The following is a 14,713-nucleotide window of genomic DNA, read 5'->3' as shown; positions in this document are numbered from 1 at the left end:
GAGGGGAAGGTCTCAAAGTTTCCTTGAATGGAAATCGCTTGCTGTGGCAGTGCTTGGAATACAGTGTCTGCTGTGGGATCCTGGTGTTGGTCATGGGGATGACACAGCCCACCCGCTGGAACTGATGGATCACAGTCAGAGCCTTGATGCTGTGAATGTCAGCCTGGGAGAGGTTTGCTTATCCTGTCAGTGGATTTGGAGGATTTGTAGAGACAGCTGATGTTATCTCTCCAATGCTTTGAGATCTGCAGGACGTGCTTGTTGGACCATGAGCTTGGTGCTGGTCTTGGTCCTCAAGCACTGCTTCAGAAGGCTGAAGGCCACACTGGTGCATGGGAAGTGGTGGTGAATTTCATCAGTGCCTGCCCTTGCTGAGAGGTGGTCCCAGCAGTGTGGGATGTAATCCATAATTACTAGGGTCTGATCATGGGTTTCAATTATTGAGGGTGGTGGGGCAGGTTGGTTGAGGACCTTTATCATCTGGAGGTCTATCCTCTTTAACTTCAAACTATTTGCTTGAAACACATCTATGAGGGCACGTTCCACCTCTCCATTCCCCTGCACCCCCCCCCCCCCCCCCCCAACTACCCCCTACTCCTGAATTCCTGACTGGATTTATTAGTGACTGACATTTGCAGCCTCTGGTTCCAGTCTCACTTGTGTCTAGGGAATCTCTTTATCTTTCGGGTGACTGGAATTGGGGGGCCCTGAGTTGCAAGGAGAGGTTGCGTAGTCCAGGACTTTACCCTGGAGCGTAGGAGATTGAGGGGTGACCTGATAGAGGTACATAAGATCATGAGGGCATAGGGTGAAAGCACATAGTATTTTTCTCAGGGAGGGGGTGCTAAAAACAAGAAGGCATAGGTTTAAGATCAGAGGCGAGAGATTTAAAAGGGACATCAGGGGCAGCTTCTTCACACAAAGGGTGGTGCGTATTTGGAATGAGCTGCCAGAAATAGTGGTTGAGGTGAGCACGTTATCAACATTTAAAAGCCATCTAGATAAGTCCATGGATAGGAGAGGTTTAAAGGGCTATGGGCCAAATGTGGGCAGATGGGAACAGCTTGCTGGGAACGCAGTCGGCATGAACGAGTTGGGCCGAAGGGCCTGCTTCCGTGCTCTATGACTGTGGTCTTTCCTGACGTGTAGAACCTCTTGCTTCAGTTTAGAATGTGTAGATGTTAGTTTGCAACTTTCCGGTGATGTTCAGTCCTGCTCACCATGTAGAGGGAAGGACTTCAGGTGTAGTGTGACCAGGATGCTGTACAATTTCGACATGACTTTTTAGCTTTTCGATTCTGACTCCTTGAAATGAGTGTGTATTTTGGGGTTATGGAGCTGAGGTTACAATCGGATCAGCCATGACCTTAACGATTTGGATGACAATGTTGTTAATGTGGTTAGTAAGTTTGCAGATGACGCCAAAATTGGTGATGTAGTGGACGGTGAAGAGTTATCTGAGGTTACAACAGGATCTAGATGAACTGGGGAAGTGGGCCAAGGAATGGCTGATGGAATTTAACTCAGAGAAGTGTGAAGTCATGCATTTTGGTCCGTTAAACCAGGGCAGGACTTGCTCAGTAAATGGTAGAACCCTGGACAGTGTTGTAGAACAGAGAGACCTAGGGATACAGGTACATAGTTTCCTGAATGTGGGAACACAGGTAGACAGGGTAGTGAAGAAGGTGTTCGGCACGCTGTCCTTCATCGGCCAGGGCATTGAGTACAAGAGTTGGGACATCATGTACAAGTCATTGGTGAGACCACACGGAGTATTGTGCGCAGTTTTGGTCGCCCAGCTATAGGAAGGTTCAGAAACGATTCATAAAGACGTTACTGGGACTGCAGGGCTTGAGTTATAAGAAGAGGCTGGATAGGTCGGGACTTTTTTCACTGGAGCAGAGGAGGCTGATGGGTGACCTATAAAATCATGAGTGGCATAAAGTGGATGGTCACAGCCTTCCCTCCAGGACAGGAGAGTCTAAAGCTGGATGGCAGAGATTCAAGGTGAGAAGGGAAAAATTTAAAAGGGACCTGAGGGGCAACTTTTTCATATGAGGGTGGTGGGTATATGGAACCAGCTGCCAGAGGAAGTGGTAGAGGTGGGTACCATTACAATGTTTAAAAGACATTTGGATATATACATGGATAGGAAAGGTTTGGAGTGATCATGGGCCAAGTGTGGGCAAATGCGACGAGCCTAGAAAGACATTCTGGTCAGCCTGGATGAGTTGGGCCGAGGGGTCTTTTTCCATGCTGAATAACTCTATGACACTTATTGAATGTTGGGCCACGTTGGAAGTGCTGAGTGACGACCTCCTCCTCCACATCTGTATGGTTTGATGCTTCTGATGGTTTGTGTTCTGTTCTGCCCTGTATTTTCCCAGGAGTCATACAGCACAGAATCAGGCCCTTTGGCCCAGCTGGTCCATGCTGACCAAGATGCCCATCTAAGTTAGTCCCATTTGCCTACATTTGGCCCATGTCCCTCTAAACCTTTCCTGTCCATGTACCTGTCCAAGTACTTAAGTTTTGTTATTGTACCTGCCTCAACCACTTCCTCTGGCAGCTCATTCCGTATACTGACCACCCTCTGGGTGAAAAAGTTGCCCCTCAGGTTCCTATTAAATCTTTCCCCTCTCACCTTAAACCTGTGCCCTCTAGTTCTTGATTCCCCAACCCTGGGAAAAAGACTGTGCTTCCACAGCCCCACAGGGTAGAGAACTCCACAGGTTCACCACCCTCTGAGTGAAGAATTTCTCCACATCTCGGTTCTAAACGGCCCACCCTTTATGCAGGAGCTGTGCCTCTGGTCCAAGTTTCCTCAAATTATGCACGGCTGTTTGTTCTTTCTTTGTTATCCTTTTTCATTTCATTTTTTTGCTTGTTAACCAGCAAAAGCTTTCTCCAGGATGAAACTACCTCGTACTTTCTGCTAATGCACTCTGAGGTTATTTGAAATTAAAGCAGAGACCACTGGCAATACTCAGCAGGTCAGGCAGTGTCTGTGAGAGAGAAACAGAGTTGATGTTTCAGGCGATCTTTCATTACTTTCATCATTTTCAGGTTGTGATGCTTGTATAATTGAAGGAATTTCCTTGAGTTGGTTATGGTGTCTGATAGACCATCCTTTGGAACATGATGATGTGTAGAATGAAATTTGACCTGAGTGAGTTTTTACTTTTAAGATCACTGCTTGTCTAAATTGGAGATGTTGCAACATGTGATACAGCATCTCCAGTGTAGAGGGGATAGAGTCAGAGGAACTTGCAGTGCAGAAGGTAGTAGGTCAGCCCGTTATTCCTGTACTGGACACTAGCAGATGCACCTCAGTCTATCTGCTTTTGATGCCAGTGCGGAGTAGGTTTTTCTCTGTGGATCACAGATTGGGCTGGCTCGTGCTGGTTGTTCTGCATTAGGATTGTGTTAGGGTTACGGCTAGTGTTCAGCCCCTCCCACACATGCAAGTCCTGGAATTGTGAAAACTCACGCTGAATGTAGGACAGGCTGAGGGATGGACACCTGCGCTCCTGTACAGACTCCAGTGGAGGCTGGACTTGCTGAGGGCCTCAACAACATCCAGGGGCATCTGTCTCTCCAGCTCCATGCTCGACAGACCAGGGCCAGTGCCAGCGAGCCGGGTTCAAATCCGGCCACTGTCTGTAAGGAGTTTGTACATTCTCCCTGTGTCTGCGTGGGTTTCCTCCGGGTGCTCTGGTTTCCTCCCACATTCCAAAAACGTAGGGGTTAAGAAGCTGTGGGTGTGCTATGTTGGTGCCGGAAGCGTGGCGACACTTGTAGACTGCCCCCTAAATGCTCTAAGCAAAAGATTTATTTCCTTTTGTGTTTCGATATACATGTGACTAATAAAGATATCTACTTTCATAGAGTTACACAGCACAGAAACAGGCCCTTCAGCCCAACTTATCCATGCTGACCCAGATACATATCTATACTAACCCCATTTCCTGCACTTGGCCCATATCCCTCCATTCCTTTCCTATCCATGTACCTGTACAAATGCTTTTTAAACACTGTGATCATACCCCCCTTTACCACCTCCTCTGGCACCGTGTTCCATATACAGGCGATTCCAGCGTTATACCAGTTCGGGTAACAGAAACTCACCCTTATGGAATTCGCAAATCACTACTAAAAGATCTGATATATGAAATATTCCCTCGCAGAATTTGTGTATAAATAATTTTTTTCTTCTCGATGCAGATGATGTGGCTTCGTATTATGGAAAATGACGATGCAGACGGTTTTCTGAGAAGGCCCTCCCATAACGCGGGGGGTTTCCCTGCACCCACCATCCGCAGTGATAAACTTGCCCCTCAGATCTCCGGCATGGAGAATGGGGAGGGAAGGACATTTTAACTTTATTTTCCTTTGGTTATATTTATTGACTGTATTGAATTAAATTTGTAAATATTTTTAAACTGGTTGCAACTTTTTAGTTATTTACTGCAATTTTAAACAGCTTCTAAGTGCCTGTCAGTTCTTCTGCCTCTTGCCAAAGGCAGTCTAACTGCGCTGGTGATGGGGGTCTCTGTGGTGCACTCCCCATGGCCTCACTGGACTCCTGAGCACCTTCCTGCCCCGCCAGGGCACGTAGGTGGGCCATGAGTCCAGGCGATGGGCTAATCCAGCAGGACCTGTGTGTGTCGTTAAGTCTTTGTTTATTAAAGACCATTTCCCTAGAGACAACACTGGACTGTGCAACGGGACCAGTCAGCCTGTCATCCATCCCAGCACTGATGCTGTTAATGCCTCATCATCCCAGCAGAATTGGTATCATGTGATCTCCACTGTGCTCCATGTGCCGCAGGCTGGTTCACCTAGAGTGAGAGTCGTAGAGTTGTACGGTGTGGAAACAGGCCCTTTGGCCCACCTCGTCCATGCTAGTCCCATTTGCCTGCATTTGGGAGACTTGCCTCTCCCACCATCTACAAGGCACAAGTCAGGAGTGTGATGAAACACTCCCCACTTGCCTGGATTAGTGCCAACAACTCTCAAGGAAGCCTGACACCGTCCAGTACAAATCTACAATAAGAAAAATCAATAGCCCACTCGATCAGCACCTCATCAACCGCCCAGAATATTCATTCCTTGTGCGCAGGGGCTACAGTGTGATCCATCTACAAAATGCACTGCAGTTACTCACCTGGGCAATTTGCAATCTCTGCCTCAAGAAGGAAGAGGGTGGCAGGTGCATGGAACTCCAGCCCCTGCAGGCTTCCTTCCACGTCGCACACCATCCCGACTTGGAAATGTGTTGCTGGTCCTTCATCGTCATTGGGTCTAGATCCTGGAACTCCCTCACCTGCAGCACTGTGGGAGCACCTTGCCCAGAAGGGCTGCAGCCATTCAAGGTAGCTCACCACCACCTTCTCGAGGGCAGTTATCGATGGGCAGTAAATGCTGACCATGGCAGTAACACCCAGCTCCCTGGAATTAACAAAAAAGCCTCCTATGTTTAATGATTTTCTTGGAGTCATGTTTTTAAGGTTGAACAGCTACTCTTCTGAATTATTACCATTCTTTGAATATTTAATTTCTCATAAGGTCCTTTCAAAATTACTTTATGTTATAATTGTTGGAGCTTTTCTAATTTGAACAACAACCATTTCTTCTCTTCCATTTGTATGAGGCGCCTTCCATCCTTTGTGACACAGTGGGAGACGCTCCTTGTTCATCAGTGGCACCGGAGGGGTGATCTCCACCTGATGGAGAAGCTTTTCATGGCCAATTACCTTCATGTAGGTTACGAAGCAGTGATTAGTCCTGATTACTGCAGCTGTTCCACAACAGTGAGGTCAAAATATTTCAGTTCTTCCGAGCCATAGTTTCATTGTTTGATGCATACGTTTTTGTTGCTTCTGGGCACTGTCACGCCCATTAACCAGAACGTCGCCAATGTGGCAGGGACTCAGACTAAACCTCCGAGTGTCTTGTGCATGGTGGTTGGTGAAAACCTAGCAGATACAGAAATGAGCCCTTTGGAGCACCACACCCATGCTGATTGTGAAGGGATAAGGAGCAACTATCAGATTAAGTGTTGCTTCTCATGGACCACTGGGGAACTAAATGTCAAGTGAGCTTTATCAGAGAGTAATGTGTGGTTACAGTAGGAAAATAAAGACCACTGGCACCTTTTGAAAATAAGGAAGTGGATGGGAAAGAGGTGACAAGACATGGGAGTACAAATCATCAAAAGCAGTATGACAGGTTAGCAAAGCAAGTACAAATACCAAGAAAGCCCAGGCATTTGATTCTTGGCTGAGGTGACACAGATAAGATCCGTGTCTGGCTCCAGTTAGAGAAATGAGTATGGTTGTGGTCTCCAAACTGCTCAAAGGACTAAAATAAATGGGAATATTAGTGACAGGTTTAGAAAGAAGTCAACGTCCGTCATTAAAGATCACCATCCGGGCCGTGTCATCTCACGGCTCCCATCGGGCAGGAGGTACAGAAGCCTGAAGTCCCACACCACCAGGTTCAGGAACAGCTTCTTCCCTTCAACCATTCGGTTCTTGAACCAACCAGCACAACCCTAATCACTGGAGTTTAGCAACACTATGACCACTTTGCACTAAATGGACTTTTTTTTGTTCTAGTTGTGTTCTTTCTTGTAAAAATTGTGTGTAATTTATGTTTAATTTATGTTTTTCTTGTGAATGCTGCTTATGTGCCTTTTGATGCTGCTGCAAGTAAGTTTTCCCATTGCACCTGTGCATACACATACTTGTGCACATGATAGTAAACTCATCTTTGAGAGGGTTATGAGGGACCAGAAGTGAGAGAGTGCTGAGAGAGTGGAGAAGTTGCAGTTTTACTTCAGACGTAGGTCTCTAAAATGATGCGTGAGCTGGTCTGAATAGACGAAGGGAGGAAACCTGAGATTCTGTCCACAAATCAGGGCCATGCATAGAAACTATTTTCTCATAAATCCAGTAATAAAATGAAAATATCTTTATATAGATGGTGAACAGGATGTGGAACAAGTTGTTGAGGCCGGTGATTTAGATGCTATTGAAAGAAAACCAGGTTATGTGCAATAAAGAAGGTGGAGTGGAATGGGAAGGCAGAGGTGAAGTCTGTGAGGTGCGAGGAGATTCCATGTGGAATCAACACCAGTGGCTGCTGGGCCCCAATCACCTACTTCTCAAACCCAACCTCTGCTGTCTGTGCTGGAGAGTACGTGGTGGCTTCACCAAGTGGCTAACCTTGTGAGTGTGTGACGGGACAGGGTTAGAGGGAGCTCACTCTGACCTGTGCTGCTCCTGATGTGACACTGTGTGGTGCTGATGTTGAAACATGCCTTTCTTGCACAGGCACAAAATAAGTCTTGACATCAAATATTTCTTTAAATATCTTCATTTGCTCAGGTAAATTTTCACATTAAACTCAAGTCAAGCAAGGACAGATGTTAAAGAACTAAATGTTGTGTGACTCACTGTTAGCTAGACAGGAGCATCTGCTGACTCAGCTGAGTGGGAGAATGACTGGAGCCTCTGTGTGTTTATCTGTTTACAAAATGGTCACAGCTAGTTGTGGATGGTGGACAGAGGAAGGAAGCTCCAGGAACGTCGACAGCATCGGGTGGGGGGGGGGGGCACAAAACAACTGCAAAAGAATGCTGAAGCATGTGTAACCATCTCCTGCCAGGAGTGCTGAGTGGTTGGTTCTCCTGAGACTCCCACTGTTGGATTCAATTCGCTTCAGGTGATAGCAGGAAATGGCTGAGAGTTTCTGGATACAGCAAAGGCTGTGGGGCCAGGCAACATTCCAGCTGTTGTACTGAAGACCTGGCTGTGCCTCCAGCCAAGCTGTTCCAGTACAGTTACAACACTGGCATCTACCCGACAATATGGAAATCTGCCTAGGTATACAAAAGCAGGACCAATCCAATTCCGGCTAATCACCACCCAGACAGTCTGCTCTCAATCAGCAGCAGGGTGATGGGCACTGTCATCAATGATGCTGACAAGCAGCACTTGCTCACCACCAACCTACTCACTCACCAATGCCCAGTCTGGGTTTCACCAGGACCACAGCTCCAGACCTCATCACAGCCTGGGTCCAAACCTGGACCAAAGAGCTGAATTCCAGAGGTGATGAGACACATCTCATCAAGGCAGTGTTTGAGTGTGGCATCACAGAGCCCTGGTGAAACAAGTGGTGGGCATCAAGGGCAAACACTCCACTGATTGGAGTCATTCCTTGCAAAAAGGAAGATGGAGGTCATGCATCCTAATCCCTGGACATCACTGCAGGAGTTCTTCAGCGCCGGTGTCCTGGCCCAACCATCTTCAGCTGCTTCATCAGTGACTCTCCTTCCGTCATGAGGTCAGAAGCAGGATGTTCACCAACTGCACAATATTTAATTTCATTCTCATCTCAGCAAATGAAGCAGCTCATGTCCATGTGTGGCAAGACCTGGACAGCATTGGGGAATGGCTGGTGAGGGCAAGTAACATTCTTGTTTCGCAGGTACAGGCAATGACCATCTCCGATAACGAAGACTAATCAGGTAAAAAAAGTGGCAGTTGTTGGAAATCTAACATAAAAACCAGACTGGTGGAAATGTTCAGCAGGTCAGGCAGCATCTGTGGAGAGAAATACAGAGTTGATGCTTCAGGTTGATGAGAAAACGGCAAATGAAAATCTGAAGTAAAAAACCCAGAAAATGCACGGAACTTTGTTCTGACAGAGGCTCCCGGACCTGAGATGTTAACTCTGTTTCTTCTGCAGAAAGACTGGGTGTTTGGCTTAGTGAGAAAATGATTGGTGAGAGGGAACAGGGTGAAGGGACTGAGGTGGAGACCACAATTGTCCTGGTGACAGAAATAATTAAGGGTGCTATCTCAGTGACAGTGATGAAGATGCTGGGTCATGGCTGATGTGTCTGCAGGAGAGTAAAACAGAGGGAGATAAATGAGGGAAAAACAATGCGGGAGGTGTGAAATGCTGAACACAGCAGTTGCTGGAAATCTGAGATAAGAGAATGCTGGAAACAAACTCGTCAATGCCTGCACGCTGGGAACGAACAGATTGTCAATGTGAGGTTTGAGATGTTGTCTGTAACAGAAGCAATTGTTTACAGCCCGTATCAATCTGATCACTGCATTCCCTCGATTACAAGGAGGTTTGCAGACGAGTTCTGAAAGAAAGGTTGAGAATGTGAGCTAGGTCTGGAGATGTCAGGGCTGAGAAAAAATGTTCAGGCAACGATCTGGGGTCAAAGGAGCATCTTAAAGAGAGGAGTGGGCAGTGGAGGGGCAGGAACATTTAGGGGGCCTGTTTGAGCGTCAGGCGCAGCAGTTGATGGTAGGGATGTCAGCGGTGGGGGGGTTTAAACTGGAGTCATCAACAGACCAGAACTGGATGGGTGCAGAGATCTTGGAGGGTTGTAGGGCTGGAATTTGGAGGTGGAGAGGGTGTGAGTGCAGGGAGTATAGAGAAATGAATCTGATCAAATGTTAATGGAAAGCTCCACATTCAGCAGAATGCATGTATGCACAACTGGCTTAAATTAATCCCCCTGGCAGTCATTTTGTTAATAACTGCAGCAGATGTTTGAAAGGGGACTGGATCAGTTACAAGATAAGTGAATCAATTAGAATAGAGACATGGGTCATTCAGAGATGGCACAGTGGTGTAGCGGGTAGAGCTGCTGCCTCACAGCACCAGAGACCGGGGTTCAATCCTGACCTCTGGTGCTGTGTGTGTGGAGTTTGCACGTTCTTCCTGTGGCCGTGTGGGTTTGCCTCGGTTGGTGGGTTGATTACCTGCTGTAATTGCTCCCGATGTGTAGGTGCGTGGTGGAATCGTGGCAGAATAAAAATGGGATTAATGTCGGATCCATATTAGTGGATGGTTGATGGTCAGCAGAACCTTGATGGGCCAAAGGGCTTGTTCCTGTGCACTATTGGCTCTGACTCCAAGACTCAGGAAGAACGTGAGATTAAAGAAGCCTGGAGATGGGAAGGGATGTGGGGTAGACACTGTTGCGGGGAAGTGTACAGCATATACAAGGGGCTGAATGGCCTCCTCCTCCTATCTCTAGTGTTCTGACCTTGTGGGTGAAAGCAGCACCATGGAACCAGATGTACCCGTACAATGTTGGAATGAGGAGCAGAGCCTTCAACCCCTTGAGCTGTTTGGGGAGATATTGGGGGATGTGCGATGCAGTATCTGGTCCACAAAATCTAGCAATCTCATCGGCACCGATTACCACTTACTGAGAGAAGCCACCCCCAACCTCTGCATGTAGAACTACCTCCCAACCCACACTCCCGAGGACCTGGCTTGGTGCTGCTTACACTGAAGCCCACTGAAACTATTCAGTGTCTGACCAATTTTGAAAACATAACAAGTTGAAGAAGGAGCAGTCAGTTCAGCGTCGTTCAATAATATCACAGATGATCCAACCTTGGCTTCAGTTCCCCAGGACCCTTGCCTCACTAGTTCACACATCAGTCATACTGACCTGGAATACATTCAGTGATGGAAGTGGAGAGGAAGTTCTCTGAGGCAGGTGAATCTTTGGCATTTTCTACCCCAGAGCACTTTGGGGGTGGAGCCATCTTGTCAATCACCCTCAGAATCTCTCATGTTTCAGTGAGATTACTTTTCAACTCTAATGCATATTGGTCCGAGCTGCGACAACCCTACCTCATGAGGCAAACTCTTCACCCCGGGACTCAACCTGTTGAACCTTGTGTTGGGTATTGAGCAAAGCTGGCAGATGAAGGACAGATTGGCTGTGATCATATGGACAGCAGGGATCAGTTTGAGGGGCCAAATTGCCTCATGTCCCAATGCGAAAATTCCTTTCTATTTGAATAATCCTGGTACTGCTTTCTGTCTGGGAAATTTGTAATGTGTCATTGCATTGCAGGTTTGTAAGCACATTGAGTGCAGCAGTGTCATCAGTCGGGTTAAACCTTTGTTCTCAGGGGAAGATTCAAAAGTAAATAGTGCAGAAGTGGGACAGGCTGAAAATGCTCAGCAGGTCGGGCAGCATCAGTGGAGAGGGACACAATGTCTTGGGTTCAGGACGGTCCTAGGCAAACACATTTAGGAATTGGGGAGTGCAGGGGATGGTGGGGTTACTGGATAAGAATAACCAAGGTTCACCAGCCCAGTAGTCCCAGGATAAGGGGGTTGCTGAATCTAGCAAGGGTGCTTTAGATTTGTGACTGGGTAAGAGTGCACCTGCTGCTCTTTTACAACTCCCAGTCTTAACTCCCAGTGATATTGTCCACCAGTCACTTGTGAGTGAAGTCAAGCTGCCCATTCCCTATTACCTGTTCTGTGGTATTACCTGAGAACAGCACCCCCCCCCTCCCCACCAGACCTACAGCTGAGCCGGATGGGAGTCAGCGGAGCTCCTAGGCAGAGAGAATTGGGACTGTCGAATATCCTGAAACTGTTGGCTGACTGTGTGGAGTCCCCAGAGTCCTGTGGAAGTGCCCTTGCTGCTGATTACTCGGTGCCCTCGGTGGCTAGCTCAGTGGAGCCACAGTGCCCTGAAATCCAAGCTCTGGGCAGTAGGACCTCGGAGTGCAGGAACAGTGACCCAGCAGAGCCTTGTTGTTCCTTTTTCCCTGCATCGCCACTTCTAATGACTTGTGAATCTGACCTTTTCTGGATCCTTCATCTCTCCAGGGAGCTGGCCTCCTTTTGCCTGCTACAGTATCAAAATGCCCCATGCTGCACTTCAGTTGGATAATTATTGGATAACACGGGAATGGTGGTGGCAAGTGGCTAAGTTGGTGGACTAGTAAACCCTGACTACTGATCCAGAGCTGTGAGGCCAGACCTCACCTCAGTACCTGGTTATATTTAAATTCAGTGAATTAAATAATCTGTAGTTTGAAAAAGACTAGCCCCAGTGATGGTGACCGGGAGATGACAAGAATGTTTTAAAAACTCATCCTGTTCACGAATTCCTTCAGGGGAGTCGATCTGCTGTCCTTGCCTGGATGTGACTCCAGGCCCACCTATGTGACTGACCCAGAAAGGCACTCATTGTGACCTAATGGTTCAAGAAGGTGGCTCCCACTGCCTTCTCAAGGGCAGCTAGGGATGTGCAATGAATGCTGGTCTTGTCAAACCACTTCACATTTAATGTTAAACATCATAACCAAGACAATCTTCTGAAGTCCATCACAGGAGGGAGACCCCTGGGAAGACAGAGGAAAAGATTCAAGGATGTGCTGAAAGCTGCCTTGAAGAGGTGCAGCATCCCCACTGACTCCTGGGAACCTCTGGCCCACGACTGCTCAGAGTGGAGAAGGAGTATTCAGGATTGTAGTGAGGAACCTCGACTGTGCATCAGGAGCACACCACCTCATAGAGCACCCACCCACCTGTCCCTTTCACCACTTTCTACCCCATTGGTGGAAGAACCAGCAGTTTCCACACTGGCCACCTCAGAAGGCACAGACCCGGACTGGGAGCAAGTCATCCTCTATTCCAAGAGGCTGCCCGAGAAGAATCTCAACTGTTTTGGGCACGTGAGATGGCTCGCATTGTGTCCAGTACTAACTCTAGGTTTATCCCCCAAACCTCCCTGGGGGTTTTTCCCCTTCTCCTCTGCCTCCAGTCTGTGGAAGGTAACACTACCTTGGCTTGCAACAACCTTGAGGACAATCTGTTTCCCAGTAAATTACCAGAGCCTCATCACACCAGAGTGCTCTTATTGACTGCTTTCCTAATCTCTCCTCTGATAGCAACCAGAGTGTGATCTCTGCTTGCTGTCACCTGCTGTGATGAGAGCTTTTGCTTCAGCACTTTTATTGGCAGCAGTTAGGAGAGCAGGGTTTAAGGTAATGGACCCCAGTGCATTAGTGAGAGTGCCATGGTGTTGGAATCACCAATCAAAGGTCCATATGTCTTCTGCTGTGGAAGGAGATTTCCCCGAATCGATCTCATGCAGTTACCCCTCAATCAGTATCACACAATTAGATAGCCATGTTTGTGGGATTGTGCTGTGCACATCAGCTGCAGTGTTTCCTAAACTATCCCTGACCATGCCTCAAAGTTCTGCCTGTAATATCCCCTTAACTTAAAAAAAAGAGGATAGAGTAACAAAGGAGATTCACTGGCATAATTCCTGGGATGACACTGTTGTCCTGTTCAGAGAGGTTCAGTCATTGATGTGCATGGACCAAGCTCAGCCCAAAGTGGATGGGCTTCCATTGTTTCCAGTTTGTTCTTTCGAGGTCAAAATGGGTGACCTCACAATTGTCTGCATTGAATTTACCATAATCTGCCCTCTCAAGTTTGCCCACACTGCCAACAATACTTGTACATTCCCCCTATATATCCCATTGTCCAAGCTGTGGATGCACAAGTGACCTCGGGCACGAGCAGTGACTTTGTTCATTACATCACCTGCTCATTTTCCCCATTCTCTGTCTTTCTCTCCCCTCATCCATCTGGTTTTTCTCTCTCTGTCTCTCGCACTCTGTCCCTCTCCCTCTCCCTCTCCGCTTTCTCTACCCCCTCTGTTTCTCTCTGTCTTTCTCTTTCTCTTTCCCCCCCCCGCCATTCTGTATCTTCACTCTCTCCAATTCACACTTTCTCTCCCCTCCAGTTTTTCTCCCTCTCCCTGAGAAGGTACAAATGGGGTTTTAAATGAATACTTCAGTATTCACAAAGGAAGCACATTGTAGTTGGAGAATTCAGTGCAGGTGCTGGTGAAATCCTAGTGCAGGACCCCATAAATAGCAGGCTTAAAGTTGGATAAATCCCCAGGGCTGGATGAGATTTCTCACAGGCTACCATGGGAGGTAAGAGAGGAGATTGCTGGGGCTTTGGCGGAGATTTTTAAAACTTAGCTGGACATAAATGAGGTATGAGATGACTGGAGGGCAGCAAATGTGTCCCCCTTTTCAAGAAGGGCAGCAAGGAAAAGCCTGGTAACTATAGACCTGTGAGTTTAACCTCAGTGGTAGGGAAGTTATTGGAAAAAATTCTGAGGGGCAGGATTGTGGATCACTTATGCAGGAACTGATGAAAGATAGCTAGTATCACTTCGTCAGGAGGAGATCTTGTCTGACCAATGAGATTGAACAATGAGATAACAAAGAGTATCAATGAGGGCAGGGTAGTAGATGTAGTTCACATGGACTTCAGTAAGGCCTTTGACAAAGTCCCACATGGGAATCTGGTCCAAAAGGTTAGGGCTCTTGGGATCCTGGGTTATTGGCAAACTGGATCCAAAATTGGCTTAGCAATAGAAGGTAGGGGGTTGATTTTGTGATTGAGTGCCTGTGACTAGTGGTGCCCCACAGGGATCGGTGCTGGCATCCTTGCTGTTTGTAATGTACGTGAATGATTTGGATGTGGATGTAGGAGGCAGGATCAGCAAGTTTGCAGATGACATGATTGGTGGAGTTGCTGGCAGCATGGAGGGTGGTCTTAGGCTGCAGGGGGATATGGGCATTTTGTTGAAATGGGCTGAGAAATGGCAGATGGAGTTTAATTCTGATAAGTGTGTGGTGATGCATTTTGGGAGCACTGATGAGGCTAGGACATACACCATGAATGGTAGGGTCCTAGCGAGTGTTGAGGAACAGAGGAACCTTGGTGTGCAAGTCCATGTAGATAATGTGGTTCAGAAGGCGTATGGGATACTGACCTTCATTAGTCAGGGCACTGAATGCAAGAGCAGGGAGGTTATGCTCCAACATTGGTC

The 14,713-nt window shown here is 47.5% G+C and overlaps 2 protein-coding genes across 5 annotated transcripts in view; one reads left to right on the top strand and one right to left on the bottom strand.

The window, feature by feature from the left end:
• Window positions 1–14,713, bottom strand: part of LOC127579057 (DENN domain-containing protein 3-like) — a 743,140-nt gene that overhangs the window by 129,529 nt on the left and 598,898 nt on the right. The window lies entirely within an intron of this gene.
• LOC127579083 (potassium voltage-gated channel subfamily KQT member 2) overlaps window positions 1–14,713 on the top strand; it is an 86,435-nt gene that overhangs the window by 4,551 nt on the left and 67,171 nt on the right. The gene's annotated exons all lie outside the window — the stretch shown is intronic.

Source organism: Pristis pectinata, chromosome 16, assembly GCF_009764475.1.
Source record: "Pristis pectinata isolate sPriPec2 chromosome 16, sPriPec2.1.pri, whole genome shotgun sequence".
NCBI classification, from domain to species: Eukaryota; Metazoa; Chordata; class Chondrichthyes; order Rhinopristiformes; family Pristidae; genus Pristis; species Pristis pectinata.
The sequence above is the reverse complement of the archived record's forward strand: the minus strand, read 5'-3'. Positions and strand labels throughout refer to the sequence as shown.